This window comes from Natrix helvetica, assembly GCF_964273705.1.
Source record: "Natrix helvetica genome assembly, chromosome: 2".
Classification (NCBI taxonomy): Eukaryota; Metazoa; Chordata; class Lepidosauria; order Squamata; family Natricidae; genus Natrix; species Natrix helvetica.
Window position 1 is genome coordinate 245,417,990 of NC_138552.1, and position 20,144 is coordinate 245,438,133.

At 35.5% G+C, this 20,144-nt stretch overlaps 1 protein-coding gene across 1 annotated transcript in view; it reads right to left on the reverse strand.

Annotated features, from left to right (window-relative positions):
• NENF (neudesin neurotrophic factor) overlaps positions 1-20,144 on the reverse strand; it is a gene marked incomplete at its 5' end in the record, with an annotated part of 340,944 nt that overhangs the window by 272,597 nt on the left and 48,203 nt on the right. The window lies entirely within an intron of this gene.

The window sequence follows — 20,144 nt, forward strand, 5'->3', positions numbered from 1 at the left end:
CCCACAGAACCACTAGTAAAAACATTGAATCCCACCACTGGCTGGCTCCAAATATTAATCACACTTAGAAGAGACCCTTTCAAATGGAAAAAAATGTAAGTTGGTTTCACTCATTGGTTTCAATTGGAGATTCTGCATTTTGCACTGAAAGTTTATGTATACGTACTTTCTATGACAACCTCTATAAGTACAGACAGAATTGCAGCCAAAAGCTGATGTTTCATTGAGGTCATTTTCATACTAGTTACTTATAACATTTGTAAGTATAGATGACATTATCAATTAATGGCTCCTACGTATTGTTCTGCCTCAAGCGTTGTAGGCTTGCTCGGGGCATACAGTTATCTCCACGCGTAGGAATCTCTTTCAGATCAAGTTTATTATCAGGCATTCTTAATAGCAAAACTTACAGTTCAGTGTTAAGATACTTCTGACTTTCCATGATCTGTCCCATCACATAGTGTAAAAAGATGATGAATTTATCCCCATGCTGAACGGAGATGTAGAACGCTACTATTCCGGTTCACAAAAGCATTTAAATTGCCCGGCTATAAACTTTGCATGTGGGCAAGATGCTCCAGTGGCCAATCATAAACAGAGATGTGATCACATGTCATGGAACTACATTTCCCATAAGGCAGTCTCTGCCTACATTTCCCATGAGGTAGTTTCTTAAAGGAGACAGTTCTTAATTCCTACACTAGTTATATACTGCTGGGGCAGCACACTCCCCACCTGGAATTATAAATTCCACTATCAACTAACTTTTAACTAAAGGCAAACAAAGGCATGGCATAAAACAATGCAAACTTGACTATCTAATTAACTAAGATAACAGAAACCTAACATCAACATGCAAACCTAGCTAACTAATTAACTGAGTTACACAAAGGCATAGCATAAAACAGTGCAAACAATGATGTAAACATAAAGCATGCAAAGCTTGAGGTTCAATCTTTTAGTTCAGTCTTTTGTAGCAGCAGTTCTAGGTCGCTGATTGGTTTGATGTAGAGCTTCTTGGTGGAAGTCTGCTGGTCGTGACCTGACTCCAGCGGCTTCACAACTTGAACTTTCACCTGGCGAACTAGTCCATCATTACTGGGTACGACTTGGCGCACAAGTCCTATTGGCCACGAGCTCCGAGGCGTGTCCTTGTCTTTCAGCAAGACAAGGTCTCCTTCTTCAAGGTTGGGCTGTTTGCGCTGCCAGTTGCGGCGATCTTGCAGGGAGAGTAAGTATTCTTGCTTCCAGCGCTTCCAGAATGTGTTGTACTTGTATCCATTGTTGTTTATACATGTCCTTGGGAACAAAATTCCCTGCTGGTGGTGGCCAGTTGCCTGTCTTCTGGATCAGCAAGGTGGCTGGAGTGAGAATAATTGGTTTTCAGGATCCGTAAAAACTAGTCCCAAAGGTCGAGAGTTGATAATAGCTGCCACCTCTGCCACGAGGGTGGTAAGAATCTCGTGTGTTAGTGTAGGTGTCTTTGCCAACATTGAGTTCAGAATTCTGCAGGCTATGCCTATTAGTCGCTCCCAAGCTCCTCCCATATGGGATGCATGGGGAGGATTGAATGTCCATACACCATACACTTTGAACAAGTGTAGAGAATTTGGAAAGAAGCCCGTGGAGGAAAGGAAAGCTCTAATTAGGGAGTACAAATTCTGCTATAAATGTTGTGATTCTGCAGAACACATGGCCAAAACATGCACAGCCAAGGTGCAATGCCACCTTTGCAAGAGTAGCAGGCACCCTGGTGCCCTACATCCAAACTCTGAGATAATGCATCGTCCAACGGCTGACCCTCCTCCAAACAAGGAGACTCCACACGACGCCGAAGTGCACCCAGAAACTTCCACAGATGTAAGTGTCAGATGCACCTCAGTATGTGGTGGCTCTCCATCACCTCGCACATGCCTAGCCAAAGGCTATCCTTCCTAGCCAAAGTCTATCCTGCTACGCGCCCAGAAGAAGCTGTGAAGGTGTATGTAATCCTAGACACACAAAGCAATAAATCACTAGCAATGTCAGCATTCTTCGATCTCTTTGACGTCCAAAGCAAACAGACAGAATTCACTATATCAATGTGCACTGGATCCCAGCGCACGGTGGGGAGGAAAGTCGATGGACTCTGCATAGAGGCGTTAGATGGGAGTGTGCAGTTCCCACTGCCATCAATAATAGAGTGGGATGATCTACCAGATGATCGCAGTCAGATTGCGACACCAGAGTTAGCAAACGCCATACCCCATTTCAGACATATGGCTAACCACTTTTCTGCCCTGGATCCCGAAGCCGAAATCATGCTCTTGCTGGGAGCAGACGCCTCTGCAGCTTTCATTCCGCAGGCAGTGGTCAAGGGCCTGATGGATGCCCCATTCACCCAGAAGACAAGACTCAGTTGGGTCATCTTCGGAACAGTGTGTGTCGATCGGCTGCAGGTCTCAACCCAGGTGAATGTCTTCACAACTTCCACTCTCAGTAATGGGAGAACATCCCATTTGAAACCATGCCAAGAACATTTCATGACCTCATCGATCAAGCCAGTTTTGGGAGCAACAGTGTTCCAGACCAGCAAAGAAGACAATGACTTGGTCTTGTCGATAGAGGACAAAGAATTTCTGAGGCTCATGGACAAGGAGTTTCAACAGGACGCTACCAAGCAATGGGTGGCTCCACTACCCTTTCGCATACCAAGGCAACGGCTTCCAAACAACCATGAGCAAGCTCTCTCTCGCCTCTTCAGTCTGAGACGACTCATGAATAAGAAGCCTGCAATGAAAGTTCATTTAGTAGAGTTCATGAACAAGATGGTTGCCTCTCGTTGTCAGGACAACTCATCAATAAAGTTCAAAGGACTTGGGAGGTCGGCTCTGGGCTACTGACCTCTTTCTTACTCAAATTTCATTTCCATGGAGACCTCTCCACGAGACTTTTATGACCATCAAGGTTTCTCTTTTTGTTAGGCTGCTGCTTTACTTCTAAGCCACATGCATTTGGCCTTAACAACAGCAGATCGGACTGATTAGGTTGAAAAAGGGGGGGGGGGTTGCTTTCTAATGAGACTCTTGGCTCCCTTTTTAACACACTTTCTTAATCACAATAAAGTCCTTCATCTCAGGAGAGATAATCAGCCTTTATCACTGAAACGGGCTGTTTCTCTCTGCTCCAAGAGGCGATGGGGAAATCCCGGCAGCTGTTCTCAGTTAAAATGCAAACGGAGTTTGGGATTCCACTTCAACGTCTTATTTATCCAGGAGCTACTGGATGGGGGTAAAATCATTCAGCATCTTTTTACTGTTCTGCCTCAAGCGTTGTAGGCTTGCTCGGGGCATGCAGTTATCTCCACGCGTAGGAATCTCTTTCAGATCAAGTTTATTATCAGGCATTCTTAATAGCAAAACTTACAGTTCAGTGTTAAGATATTTCTGACTTTCCATGATCTGTCCCATCACGTAGTGTAAAAAGATGATGAATTTATCCCCATGCTGAAAGGAGATGTAGAACGCTACTATTCCGGTTCTCAAAAGCATTTAAACTGCCCGGCTATAAACTTTGCATGAGGGCAAGATGCCCCAGTGGCCAATCATAAACAGAGATGTGATCACATGTCATGGAACTACATTTCCCATAAGGCAGTCTCTGCCTACATTTCCCACGAGATAGTTTCTTAAAGGAGACAGTTCTTAATTCCTACACTAGCTATATACTGCTGGGGCAGCACAGGCATTCTGTGCCTTTGACATAGTATAAAATCAACATTGCTTTGTCTGTACCTTGTATTTTAAAATGGCTGCCATACTTCTGCTCTTTGGTAATGTGCATTTATAGGCAAAAACGTGAAAAATCATGATAGGGTTGGAAATGATGTACAGTGTTTAATTGTTAGTCAATATATATGGCTGTCCTTGAAACTGATTCTTGACTGATTCTTGGCTAACAAAAAAGTTAGTTTAAAAAAAACCCCACCAACAATAACAAAAACCAGTATATCCACAGAATGTAGCTGAGGACATGCTGACCGAGTTGAGTTACTATATATATACCGGTCTTCCGAATGGGCTAGTTTTGACATTTTTTCCAGCTTTACAAATGACATTTAAAGGAGTTTTGTATTTTCCATCAAAAAGATATAAAATTGACTAAATTATTGTGATACATAATTCAAATAAATTATTACCTGGAACTGAAGGCTACATGTAGTGGTGACAATTGGAGAAACACCATGCTTTTGGTTTATTTTGTACTGGAGTCAGCTCTTCTATGTTCCATGACTGCATTTTTCATATTCTAATAAAAAGAGAGACATATGTTTTGTCTTGATTTATTTATTTAGGTTTCAACACTTTAAGAATTCTCCCACTTAAGGAAAATGTAGATTAAAAATAATATGGTATATCAAATTTTATTTTGATCCTAGAAAAAAAAAATCTACTACTGGTATTGATGTATGACAGCCTTATTTGTCAAGAAGAATGGAAAGAAAAATATTTAAGTTGCATATCTAATTATATATAGTTATAATAAATAAATTTTCATTCCATATCAAGGCTTCTCCAGAATTAGATCGTTTGCAAAGTTATACTAGTTACTTAATACAAGGTATAACTTTTTTCCATTTCATCCATCTGATGATCCTAAACCTGATTTATTTATAAATGAATCATACTGATTTTCACTGAATTCTCCTGTAAATAAAGCTGCTGTTTAAGGAAGCAAGCCTAAACTTTCTTTATAAAGTATTATTCCACATTCAGCTAAACTTAATTTTGATTAAGTAATTTGGTACATAAAGTACATAAGTACATAAAGTATAATCTTGCCTTCCCAAAGCATCTACTCTTTCTGTTAAAGAACAAATAATTTTCACAGTAACTTTTATAGATTATAGAGTTTTGCTTGACAAAATGAATGAAATCAAAAAATCAAGAGTGTAGTTGATATATAGTTCTCAAATCATAATCCCCTTTCCTAACCGAAAAAGCTCTTTTTAGTTTATCACCTTAATAGGTTCTTAACCTATTAAGAATGTAACCAACTCAGACTATTGTTCTAACTCAGTATTGTTTAAGATGACTAGGAGCAGCTCTCCAAGTTTTCAAAAGAAAATTTTCCCAGCCTTTCCTGGGGTAATGAAGTAATTGAACAGGAGACTTTTTAAAAACAGTACATGATTGGACTACTGAACCATGGCTGCAGGTTGCCCACAACAAACAATATTGAAGACTCTACTACCACTTCCACAACACCCTAGAATCTCAGAAGAGCAGAAACTTATTACTCATTTTCTTCAAAGGAAATAATTCAAGAAGTATGTTTGATTATTTATATATTTTATTTATCAAAGTGTATGTGCTTTCTATTCTGATTCTAGGCAGTTTACAACATGAACAAGCATTCATAAAATTATGAAATTCCCGCTCATTTCCCTTGACCACTTGGATTCCTGTAGAGAGCTTAAGCTTGCAATAAATCTTTATACTCATTTGAACTTCTTGAATCTCCTGATATCCTTGGTGCTTGACAGGTTGTGATAAAATAAGTCAAGATGGAAATCATGATGATACAAGTTCTGCCTGTTTTATGTATGATTGCACCCAAATGGCTACCAGCTTAACTTTTTTTACTATACCCTGAGGGTCCTATCATCAAGGCTGCTTCAAAGGCTCCTCTTCTCAATGTGTACAATGCAAAAGGTACTGTCCTTGACACCTCTGCTTAAAGGATCAAAAGCTGAGAATTTTTTTTTCCTGAAGCTGATATTACTAGTAGTCTTCAACTTATGACCATTCAAGTTATGATGGCACTGAACAATTGACTTATGGCCATCTATAAAGTTGCAGCCATCACAGAGTCTCCACAGTCATGTGACTGCAATTCCTAACATTCCCTGCTGGCTTCCACAAGGAAAGACAGTGGGGACGCCAGTAGGAAATCCAAAGTCACTCTGATTCTTGCTGCTTTTTTACCTGCACATGCTCCATAGCAACTCCCTCCCACTCCTGTATGTATGGACTTCTCTACACTATAGGGAACTTGCCCATAGCACCTCCCATGGCATGTGCACATTCAAAGGACCTGCCCATGGCACCCTTGCAGCACCTGAATACCCACAAGTAACCACATGGTCCTGGGTTTATGCTGGCAGCTTGAACTGTGGGTTTGCCACCGCTAAGTGATATAGTCACACAATGTTATGCTTTACAACCGCATTGCTTAGTAATGGAAATGCCAGTCCCAATTCCGGTCATAACCCAAGGATTATCTGTAATCTGGCTAAAGTGTGTTTATGAATCAAGTTTTTGCACAATACAATTTATATCAAAGTCCATATGCAGTTTCAGAATAGTAGATAATGTGCTAGTTATGAGAAGCATCACATTTCCTCAGGTAAAAGAGTACTTATATTCAGTACTTAGAAGAAATTTAAATAATCCTGAAATAGATGTCTAAATGACTCAGATTTAAATGTAATTTCTTTTATTTATTTACTTGCTTACTTATTGACATGTTTGGACAAAGTTGCAAAATTTCTTTCTCTTATTGCATGCTGTGAATTGACAGAAGCAAATCCTTTTTGCTAGGAAGAAAGCCAGTTAATTAGAATGAGCATGAAGCTAACCAAGATACAACTATAGTAAAACGAGATGGAATGCATTGGCCTATAATGCTATATATCCGTGATGGCGAACCTATGGCACATATGCCTGAGGTGGCACGCAGAGTCTTCTCTGGGGCACGCGTGCCATTGCCAGCTGCTCTTTTGGTTTCTGGCATGGCCTGTTGGTCTTTTGGGTGCTGGAGCACTGGAAAACGACCCAAAAAACACCCCGAAAAACACCCCCAAACCAGGCATGCATACTGGCCAGCTGGTCTCCAGGTGTTCCGTTGTGTGCATGTGCATTTCGGTTTGGGCACTCAGTGCCAAAAAGGTTCATCATCACTGCTATATATAGTATAATGTTTTTACTTGAATTAGGGGAAGAGCTTTTCTGAGTTTCAAGAGAAAGCAACAAACTAAATAGACTAGTTCTAGTCTCAAAAGTTTCAAGAAGCCTATTATCATGCAGATTTTGATCATATGCTAATCAGTGTGCTTATTATAATAGAATATGAGGATGACTTCAGTATTGTAGTGAAGTTATCAGCAAATAGTAAAACCTTTTAATGCAGCCCTCGGAACTTTTATAATACAATGAATATATTAAGAATATTAAGGCTATAATCGCATATCCAATTTGCCTAGAAATAAATTCATTGTAGACAGGAATAAGATTGTGTTGTCATGAAAAACCAAAAGAAAGGAGAATATTTTTCTCTCTGGTTTTTTTTTGCAGAATTAATTTTCAAAAATGGAAACTGTACATTCCTAAATAGGTTTTCGTAGAAGTAAGAACTAGATGGCATAGGTTTAAACTTTCATGGAAAAATGGAAATTATAGTATACAATTGGTTGTGGAAGGCTCAGCACAGGCAGAGATTAAGATATAGAGGAAAGGGGTCTTTGAACTGCTATTGTAATACAGTATAATATTATTCAATTAGGGTATGTAATCATGATTGATAGGGTTTTTTTATGAAATGGTAAGTGATGGGTGGTTGCTATACTTCAAAAAGATATTGTTCTTTCTCACTTTAGCAGATTTTTTGGAATTTTTAAGGAGAAAGAAAATAGAAGTAAGTACTAGAAAAACAAAAGAGAATCAAAACCGAATAATTACACCATGAAAGAAAATCAGCATCAAAAGCATCCTTTCTATCTTATTCTTAATGTTGTAAAGAGCTATAGCAAACATACCAACACCAGTCATCCTCCCATTTTCTGCAGTGAATATATTAAATTTTAAAAAATTAAATAATTTTTGAAAAGAATATAAGAATTACCAACTAATATCAGAACAAGAAAAAAGCAAAACAGAGTACACAGAGTAAAAGAGTAAAAGAAAAATGATACAAAATAGCTTCTTTATATAATTGCAGTTATCTAGGTACAATTATACGCTTTTCTGTGTGGTTACAACTTAACTCTATTCTTTCTGTAATCTATCCTGTCTAATCATCAAAACCATAAACCATAATTCAGTTTTTCTGTTTCAGACGAAGTCTATAAAGTGTTTGCAGTTGGCAATAAATATAGTTAATTCTCTTTTCTCTGATCAAAGAGGTTAATTTAATCAGCAAGTTCCATCTTTTTAACCAACTCCATGGGGGTACAGTAATGCCGAATTTTTCTATCTTTGTGCATACAATAATCTTGTTTCAGTTATTGTGTACAAAAATAAAATCCCATAGATTTGTTTCCAACTTTTTACATGTTCACCAAACATGAAAAAATGTCCCTTCTTGTTATTCACTTTTACAGTATAAATCTGAAGATAATTATTCCATCTGTATATACTAATGTTGCTTCATTTTATTAAAAAAATATTTTAATGTAGTGTAAATTTCAATCCTTTCCACATATTTTCCCATTATTCCATCTGTATATTATAAAAACATCAGTGAGATACTGCAACAAAAATTGTAGCTCACTATGTCACATATTCTTTGACTTCTTCTTCTGTTTCGAATTTCAATAAAAGTTTATACATTTTAGCAATTACATGTTGATCATTTGTACACACTTTTTTTCAAACTTATTCTTACAATGTTCACAACCATATAGTCTTAGATGTGTTTTAAATTAAATTTATTAATTATAAATAAGACAATCATTGATAACTATATCCCTCTGCCTCTTCTCTTGATTTTATTTTACAATCACCTTAACAAAATTCTAGTCTAGTGCCTCTCAATAAATTAACCATTTATGTTTGCCTGTTCCTCATCTATAAAATGCTTCTTATGTCGAGATCCACAAAATTATTTTGAAGCACAACTTCAGTTTGTATCCATTCCATATTCTTCTCTAACAACAGTTTTTAAAATCCGCTTTCATTTTGAATTTATGCCACCAATATCCAAGCCATCCAAATCTCAAATCATAGTATTCTAACTCCAAAAGCCTTCTATTTCTCAATAACAACACCCACTCTTTCATCCAAACCATCATCCAAAGCAACTAGCAAGCTGCCAAATACAAATTCAAACCAGGTAAGCCCAGCCCTCCTCTTTTCTTTGTCTCTTGGAATATCTTGTTATATTTAAATTGTGGGTTTTTTCTCCTCTGCCACTCAACAGTGAATATTTCACTAGATGATCTGATGCACAATTTAAAGAACAATATGAAACAGAAAGTCAAGGCAGTCCTCCCCCGCAATTAATAACTGAGAGGGTGGAATGAACAAGAATGGAACTTTCATTTTTGTTGCAGTATCTCACTGATGTTTTGTATCACTTTGAAATTTGATCCAGGACTCATTGGTTTCACACTATGTCTTATCTTCAGGAACTATTCTTTGAAATGATTGAAAGCTAGTAATTTCCTGGAATAGCTACAGCTCTACAGCCAGCCTCTTTTCCCATTAGCAACATCTGTAAATCTCCCCGTACCAAGTTCAGTCTGCAGTTTCTGGAGCTTGTTACTTCTTTGTATGAATTGTGTAGGATTTATCTGCCCTTTCCCCCTCAATGTAAATGTGGTTGTTATTTTTTATTTGCTCACCATTACTGATAAAATCTCATGTTTTTCTCCAATGGCAGGTACATTTAATAATAATAAAAATAATTCATAAAACTTGTGTGCTGCCAGGCTCCCAACAATTCTTGGAACAGATTTACTCAGGTAAATTATGCAAATGTATTAATCAACAATTCTGGTACATGAATATTAATAACTCATAAATTCCATAAATTTTGTAAATGCATTCAAAAATATCCTTGTTTTCATCAAGAGAGCCAAAATAAGTAACCAAAACTGACAGGCAAAAAGAAAGAAGAGTCCCAACTGTTGAAGCAATATGTAATCTTGGCCTTGGCAATTGTGGAAAACACCTGGTTGCAAAATGAGTGGTCGTTCATTTTCACAGCTTTGAAATGCAATAGAGCAGTGGTTCTCAACCTGTGGGTCAGGACCCCTTTGGGGGTCGAATAACCCTTTCACAGGGGTCGCCTAAGACCATCGGAAAACACATATTTTCGATGGTCTTAGGAACCGAGACACCAATTTTATGGTTGGGGGTCACCACAACATGAGGAACTGTATTAAAGGGTCGCGGCATTGGGAAGGTTGAGAACCACTGCAATAGAGTATGGTGAGAAGATAACTAGCAAGCTATGGAGGGTTTAATGACTTTTGTTTACATTTCTTTAACATAGCTTTCAACTACTATAATTTCTTATTTGATTTTCCAAACAAAATTTTTAGGCTTATGTATATTACAATGGACGTAGGTATCTAACATCAAATGCTATTTCTTTTTATGTGGAAGAGGTAGGGTAATTGTACCAGGTAGTGAGACAGAACACTTATTTACATTTCTCTATGTGGCAGGCTTTTTCTTTTTCCTTTTTCCTTTCCTTTTTCTTTTTAGAGTCAGTTTCGTGTAGTCATTAAGATACCAGGATAGAAACTAGGAGGCCTTGAGTTCCAGTCCTATCTTAGACCCAAAGCCAGCTGAGTAACCTTTTGCCAAACCCTCTCCCTGAGCCCACAGAAGAAGACAATGGCAAACTACTTCTGAAAATCAATACTGACTCAAAGGCAGAAAAAAATAGATAAATAAAAATTTGTCAACTTTAAGGAAAGATACGAGCCCTGATTGGCTCAAAGTATTTCTTGTATTTCAAGGTCAAAATAACCAAAGATGATTTAAGACCTTATTTAAAGTACCTGACAGAAATATAATTAAAACATCATATTTGGAGAATGAAATTAAGGATCTTCCTTTTTTTCTTTTAAAAAATGAAAGTAAAGTATGTTTTGTGGATGTGTACAAAAGCTAGAAAATCTTCTCCCTTACTGTCATTTTAACCCACCCTGACAATGGATCTCAATGATGATCATAATCAAGATTTGCATCTCCCTGTTCATATGTGTACTATAAGTCAGAGAGTTCTGCCAAAAAAAAGAGAATTTTAGCAGGTAAAGTTTTTCTCATTCTCTCACCTTGAGCAAGTGATAAGGGGAACCTGTAATACTGACAAGCAGGACAAATTGCAGGCATAGACTCCTTGACATTGTGATCTGGCCACTTTAGCTGAGAACATTTCTATTACATTAAGATTTTGATAGAAATAATCATGCAAATATTGAAAAGAAACACATCCCCTCCCCCCTCCCCCGGATATGTTTAGTCTAGGCTAGAGTCAAATAACAATCCAGCTTGCTTTTGAAATGGAAGGGAACTAAAGCAATTTATACTGCAGTAAGATAGCAATTCCTCAAGCTGTAATCCTCCATATTTTCTAGAACTATGCTTCCAGAATTCCTAGAGGAAGGACCATATCAACAACATATCCGAAGCAAACTAAAATGGTACTATGGGTTTATTAACAGAAATACATCGAATTTTGTCTTGCTATACCCAGTCCTTTTGACTTATTCATTCATCATCCATTTCAACAAATGATTTTAAGCAATATAATCCTATCCAAATTTACAGTACTTTGAAATAAATCCCTTCTCAATTAATTGAATATATTCCTTCCTAGAAATGCTTAGCATTGCTACATTAATTGCATTTTTTTAAAAAAATTGATCATAATATGTTTGCTGTCTACTGTTATATGTATATTTGACAGCTACTGTTATGCTGATACTATGCAGTCCTTTGTCTGGTGTATTGCCTGTTACTTACATAACTCTTTTCAATTCTTCTTATATTCTGCTTGATTTAATTTCATCTACATAGTTTTTATATTATGGTTTGCTCCACCTTTGAGCAATTTAGTGTATTCTAAGGGATAGGATAAATTATATTCAAACATTTTTCACATTAAGTTGTGTTCCTATTCAAATTTATTTTACAATATGTAAAATAACGATTAAATATTGTTACATATTTTTAAAACGATGCCATGTTTTTTTCTTTAGCTTTAGTATGAAGATAAAACTAGCTGAAAAAAGAATGAAATGTATGCACTACCATATTTGGTCCACTGTTTTAATGTATCTACTGCATATGGAAACTGGTAGGTTTGATAAAGAAATGTAAAATAAGAAAAAAGGTGTTAGTCAAATGTGACTAATCAATTTATATTATTCAGTCCTGTGACATTTTTTGAGAAATGAATCAATAGCTTCTTCTCTTATTAAAAAGAGCTATATTTTTATATAAAAACTACAGATACCCATTCCTTAATATATGTGTTTAGCTATTCCACAGCAATGGAAATAAAATGGGTTACAGACCTTAAAATCTAGCCAAATTATTATAGCATGACACACATAATTTATGAACTTGAACCAATTTTATATGAAGAGATATGTCATCTTCAGTGGCAGGTGTCCATACATTCCCCCCAAAATTGCAGAAAAATATGAAATGTTCCATTTTGAAACAAATCAAAAGTCAGATTTTTTTTCTTTACTTTCTTAGAAAAAATATCCAAGTGATCAAGAATTATTTATTAAGTCTGTTAAAATGTCATTAAAAGATAGTAAATTTTTACATTCTCTGAAACTCTTCCTATAACCCAGAAATTTTGGGGGAATTTTTTTTAAACTTAAAATTTAATTGTTCTGGTGATCTTTTGAGGGGAATTATTTTTGAAGAAAAGAAAAAAATGGTAAAAAATCAAGCTCTGAAGTTGGGAACTGATAAAACTATGGACAGCATGACAAACTGTTGGTTTTATTTCGAATGTACCCTCTATATCTACAAAGGGCCCAACTGACAGTCAATTAAAATATAATGAAAACTTAACAATGGAACAGAGAAGCAAAAAAAAAAAAATCAAGCATCATTTCAATAAAACATCATTATAAAAACACAATGATTATAATTGAAAAATGATAAAAATTTGTATCATGTAGAATTAAAATCATACTAATCATAAAAGTATGAAAGCTAGTATTATAACTTTTTAAGAAGTTATAAAATTTAAAGATTTTAAATTTAAAAAGAATTCTGTTTTGACAATTTTCTTAAATGAAGATCCTGTTAGTGCAAAATGCCAAATTAACTAATATGTTAATAATCATAATAAAGATTGTAGAAAGGAACTAGCAAACAACCAAGTTATTTTCTTTTCAAAATAGCTTCCACAAATTTAACTCAAATTTCAATTATTTGAAATTATAGATAAGAATATATCATTTATTCAAACATAGTCAGTTAGTTACATTGATGTAACTAGGTGATTATTATGACATTGTTATTTTTATTTGTAGAGTATTATATCAGAATATTGATACGATTCTAGGATGCAGGTCCAGGCCATATTATAAAGAGTGTGAGGTTCTGAGGTTGTTAGGAATCAAAACAAAGAACTATTATATAAACTGTGTTTTCTTTAACTTTATTAGTATAGTACATATTATGCTCGACATAAAATCAGGAGTTTTAAGGAACTGGGTAGTGCAAAGTGAGTTTTCATTTTACAAGCTCTGAGGGAAAATACCAGCAGTGCTGAGTAGGAGAAGTGTATTTTATTTTTTTACTTTATTTAATTTTATTATTTCCAGGGAAAGTTTTAGAAAAACTACAACTCAGTTTGGTTAGAATTGGAAACGGTAACTAACTCTGAGATCTTGGGAAAAGAAAGTAGAGAAAAATCAATAAACAAAGGAACTCTTGACTACACAAGTTCTCATCATTAGGAGGAAATAAAATGGCCTTGGATGTTCCTGATTCCTAGGGGATTGCCTGCACTCTAGGTTTCAGTGCTTTATATAAGTTTCAGACATGGATAGTTTTACATCAGGACTTCCATTCCTCAGCTGCTATCAGCAGCTGGCGATTACTTCAGCCAGCTGATATGCCTCTCCTATGTACACATTCTCTCATTTTTGCATTACTCATAGTTTGAAAATCACTTTGACTGCTATAACATAATTATGTTAATGTCAAATGAGTCACTGAGAAACAGAAAGCTCTTGTGTATCAGACTTCAGTTCTAGGTCAGTTTCTGAATGCGGTGTATACTTCTGCACTACAGAAGGATGGGGCCAATCAGAGGTAAGCAACAGAATTACTGGGTAGTGAGAGTCGTTAAATTACAAGCTTCTGTTAGAAGGAAAGTTGATTTTAATGCAATTCAGGCTCACTGGTTTATTATTTCACAGGCAAGCCAGCAGGCAACTATTTCTAGTAAACAAGTTAGAGCTATATGGAGGGAAAGTTTGGGCACTTTTTTTTCTTTTTGAGCACTCTAAGCAGAATGACGGAGGCAGAAGGAGAGGGAGAAGCTAAAGTAGGATTAAGTATGTTTAAATCCACTGAAATCACTGAGGATGTGTCTAACGGTCTGAATAATACAATAGTTAACTATTTATCTCGATATCAGCAATAAGTGTCACACATACAGTGCTTTCCTTTGTAAATTGACTCAGAATAAAGCCTCACTTAGTACAATGGACTTAGGAATTAGAAACATTATATAATGCATTCAAATTTAAGTATTTATCTTGTGGTAGGCCAAGTGTTTCCTCTCTTTTTCTAGGTTTCTAGTTGTATAAAACTGTGTTTTGTAACAAACAACAATGGGCTATGAGGAAATATCTATAGCTCTAGCAACCACTACATATTGCTCAAAAATGAGAAAACAGCAGTAGTTTTAAAGCCAATGAAAAGACTGTCTAAAGACATCTGTCTACATACATACTGTATCCAACTGTTTTTTCTATTGCCTTAATTTCCATGTATATGAATGTTGTCTTAGTGTTATGTTTTGAAACTGGATTGTATAATGTTGAAATGTTATATTTTATGATAGCAGGATTGGGGTGTGATTTTTTTACTGCAGGCGGTTCATTGTTTAGCTATTATATTTGTTCTATAATTGGAGTAAGTTATTACAAGTTATATAAGTTATGATGAAATTCGTGGCATGCACAGTGGCTAAATAAATTCCTCTCACTAAAGAAATTTCCCCATTTCTCACAAGGAAATATATTCATTTAAAACTGACCTGTTTGATAAGCAAAGCACCTTTTTTTTTAAAGTACTACTGTATATACTTTGAGTAAGATGGACTACTACGTAGACCTTATTTTGAGGCAGTTTATCTTGTACAATCTTAATGTTGTGCTAAGGAACTTTGCAGACTGCTCAAGTGTTTCTTCCAGACTTTGGGTTTAATGGGTGGCTATTTCTACAATAAGTATGTATTCTATACTTTTCAACAAGAATGCTAATATAAGTAACTTGTTCTTTTACTTCTTTGTGCATCAAAAAATCAGTCCCAGTGATTTTGATTCCCATGTGAGCCAATGTTTGTAGCACAGTTTACCCATGGTAAAGACATGGTTAAGAAATTATTTGCTCATCAAATGAACATAATACATATTTTCCCTAAATGCAAATACTTGGTGCCAGGACCACAATCAGAAGTGGGACTGTTATTACTTTATTCAAATAGTTTTGATTCAACCACTAACAAATATTCTGTGAACAGATTACAAAGTAAAAGAATAAAATGACAATATAATCCAAGGAAAAAAGAAGAAAAACATCCATACTAAACATCCCAGTTTAGTATGATGAGCTACAAATAACAAAATTAATACCTACCCCTTAATTTGCTCATTGGCATCAATGGGCTTTAGCAAATTTAGTGGGACTTTACAAAGGTTAATTGTGGGGAAGAGACAAAATACTCCAATCGATCAAAACAACTTCCAGGATTGTGGTCTCATATCTGAGCTGTACTTTCTTTGTATAAACACATCATACACATTTTATGAGGGGGAGGCATTTCTTGAATGAGGAAAGTTTAGAAGTGTAACCATGTTTATCTTTTTAAATAAGAACAGCAATTGTATCCTATAAAACGTTAGCAAAAGGTACGATTCCTGCTAAAATTCATATTTTGAAATCTGTTTTGTTTCACGTAAATAATCAACTTACTCTTTTTCACTAAAATCAGGGACAATTAAAGAGTTTCGCTTTTTACAACATACTTAGCCACATATTGAACAGTATCCGCTCATCCCTCTCTTGTATATAAAGCAATATAAAGCTCTTAATTCAACTTATCATCAAAAACACAATTTCAAACAAAAACATTTTGTAGGCTGATGCAAAGGAATATTACACTTACAAAGAAAAAGGAACTGTAGAGATTTCTTTGGTGACTATCATTACAAACAATTAGCTGCTGTCAATATAGCTAGATAGAGCTATGCTCTAAACTTTCAGGAAAGAAAATAGATAACATTGTTACAGCAATATGATCATTTACAGTTTGTTTGTATAACTCTGGAAAAACTCTGGGGAGTTTCATTACAGGCATCCTCAAAAATTATCTGAGTATGATAGTACAGGCATAACCAGGGTTTACATCTACCTGAGAGAATGGAAAATTGAGCCATTCAGCTGTACTCGGAATGTGAGGCCATCATCCATCTCTTTGAAAACTCCATGTCTGTTATCCTGACTTTTCATCTCTCTTGCTGCCCTCTCCTTCTGCTCATTTATCTGGGACTTCGGTTAATAAGCTCAATCTTCTTTGACCCTTACAGCCCTCAATGAACCAACTGTTGTTACTAAACTGAGTGGAAATACTAAGTCACATAATAGGTGACTAATAGGCACCCTATAATTCTTCACTAGCCATGATCTAAATCTGAAGCAATAGCATCATCTCGACCTTAAAGTAAGTGAGGGGCTATATTTCAGAATGGTGCCCCTTGTTCCAAAGATAGTCTACCGAAGGCAGGATCTGTAGATTGAAACCCATTAGAGTTATAAATATTTCTCTGTGATCCTTTACTGCTCTATTAAGTCATTTTCTGCTTTTTGGTATTTACTTCAAGTGGTTTATTTTTTGAAGAACTTTTCAAAAGAGCATTTAAAAATTTACTGTGTTTTAAAAATGAAAAGAACAGAATACAGAGTGGAATATTACATTGTAATGGGTTGATATAAAATTGGTTGAAAAGAGTTGCTTTATAAAGTACTGGTAATCCTCAACCTAAACCTTACATTTAGTGACCATTCAAAATTACAATGACATTGAAAAAAGTGACTTATTACCATTTTTCACACTTACGACTGTTGCAGCATTCTCATGGTCATTTGATCAAAATTGGGATGTTTGGCAACTGACACATATTTATGATGGTTGCAGTGTCTCGGGTTTTACGACCTTTGAGTGAGCAAAGTTTAATGGGGAAATCAGATTCAGTTAACAACCATGTTATTAACTTAACTACTGCAGTGATTCACTTAACAACTGTAGCAAGACGTCGTAAAATAGGGCAAAATTCACTTACAACTGTCTCACTTAGTAACAAAAAAATTGGGCTTAAATGTGGTTAAGTCAAGGTCTACCTGTAACCTATATGAGAGTGTGTGAAAAACTGAATAACATCAGTTTAGAAAAATAAACCTAAGTACAAATTTTTGACAGTCATGATGCTCAACTAAACCTGATCTGTCTCATAATACTACCGTACTGAGATAAACATGAAGTTGAGAAGGAAGAAAAACATGTTTCTGTCTCAATTCTTTCAAAATAAGATGAATAAAAATGGCATAAATAAACTATGCATTCTTAAAATGTTACATACACTGATAGCAATATAAGAGGGAATGTTAATATAGCTATGAAAATGTTAATATACAAGGATATAAAACAATATATACAGCATTGCAGTATAAATGTCCACGTGGTGCTGGGGAAGTGATCTCACTTGCATAACAACATCATTGTGCAAATTGTTATGTAATTCATGTCAGTCATGTGGTGTGACTGACGCAAAGGCAGAGGACAGGTCTCAATTTAGCATATAAAAGGGAACTTCCCAAAATTAACAATTTCATTAGATGAAGAGAGGCAATCTATCAGCCACCTATTATTAAATAATTTCAAACTTAACTCAAAGGAGGTAGACATTATAAGTAGGAAGAAGAAAGCACTTCCCTAGGCCTTTCATCTATTTTCTGTCAGACCAACTAAATGTCCTTGATAATTCAGAATAAAGCTTAAGAAAACAACTTTTTATCTTGAATTTTGCACGATTGGTAAACATTGACGTCTTAGAGAAATACTTCACTAAGTATTTTTCAACACTTTTTTAAGCCTATCCTGTGTCTTCCTAGTCCTATTTCATTACCCTAATGGTCAGACCACTATCAAGAGTGGCAACAGTAGGATTGGCAGAATAATACTCAAACAACAACCATCTCTGCTACCTGTTTCTGCTTTTTGCAACCCATATTTGATAGCCTTAGGCAATGACTCAAGTGATCCTTGTTTTTTTCATTACAGACAACTCTGACTTCATAGTAGAGTTATGAGTTAAAAACTCAGAGTGCTTACAACTCATGACTCAATATGACAACTACGTATTTGGAACAAAAATGGAATTTGGGTGTTATTATTTTTGATGAAGTTCATCAAAGTTGGACTGCATTTTTTTCTTTCAAATACATCTGTTTCTGCTGTGTGTACAAGCAAGACTTCAATTTGACAACTTCCCCAAAATGCATTACAATTTAATTTAAAACATCTTTAAAGACTATTATTATTTATTTATTATTTATTTCTTAGCGCTTATAGACCGCCCCCTCTCCCGAAAGGGACTCGGGACTGCTATTAGGGCAGACCAATCAAAATTTGCATTCTCCAGAACTCTTCATGAGCCTAGATCAGGGGTGTCAAACTCACATCACACGGTGGTGTCACTTGACATATCGGGACTTCCCCCCCCCTTTGCTAAACCTGACGTGGGCGTGCCCAGCGCGTTATGCATCTGGCCTGCAGGCCGGGAGTTTGACAGCACTGTCCTAGATGAAAGGCAAATAGGATAAGAAAATAACATTTGCTACTATTTTATTTAGTATAAATATATAATTCTATCTTGCTTGTATTATGCACTATTTAGGGTGGCTTACGTTATGATAGTAACATACAATTTAATTGCAGTAAGATAATAGCATAATTACATGAAAAAGATTTCGATAACAATCTAACTCTAGCACTCCACTGCTATTAAAGAGGGCATTAAGTTAGGGGAAGATTCCACAATTACAATACAATCACAAGATAATCCTTTTTCTCATTCATATTATCTGGATCTCCACCATAGTTAGAGCTGGGAAGCTAATTCAGGACAAAGGTAATCCTAAAATATCTTGAACTTCAGTCTGATAAATTTGAAAGTCTTCAATATTATACTGAATTGTGCCTGAAAACAAATCTGTAACTAGTGTGTTCTTGTAGGTTTGGTAATGCTGATTTGCATTTTTATCCGACCCTTGCATCATTAATTTACAAGACTTTATGAGTATCATGACATAGGTAACGTAGTTCTGATGTAATTACAAGCTTTGTGTCACCAAATCCAGGTCTGACCTCATCAAGAATAGACACAATTGGTGCATCTATTTAAACTAGGGAAAGTTACTTATAACCTCAGTTTCCACATACTTGCAGAATTTACAAGTAACTAGATAACCTGTGACCTTGGTTCATCATTTCAGAGTTATTTTCTTATTGTACCAAATTTATCAATGCCTTCAACAATGGTGGAACTTCTAATGAATTTTAAAAGTTGTTAAACATTCAGGAAGATATTCAGAGATATATCTGCCTTGAAAGTAACCCCTGTGGATCTGTATAGCATAGTCAAATATCAGGAGCTAACCACAGGAAACGTTTTATGGCATTTTGTACTCTGTCATAACATGCTTTGTGATAATTTTTATGTCATGTTTTATAAAGTTTCCAGATTTCAATTCCAGTGGAATCATGAATCCCAAAATTTGGGGGCATTCTGTGTTTAATCCATTTGAGGTAACTTGATTGAAAAACTTTTGCTCTATGGTGTACAATTTTGCCCAGTTAAAGGTTTCAGACACAAGAGTTTTAATAGTATAGAGTATAGGCATCAACCTGAAATCTCTTTCTTCAAGGGAAGTATTATCTGAACCAAAACAGATTGCATTTGTATTTGAATTCATCTGCTTCCTGACTAGTTACATCTCCCCTTAACCTAGATTATCTTTGTTACTCTTCTTCCAGGACATCAGTGACTCTAAATATTATTTCAGAACATTAGTAGCTTTCTTGGTGACAATACATATTATTTTCTGGCATCA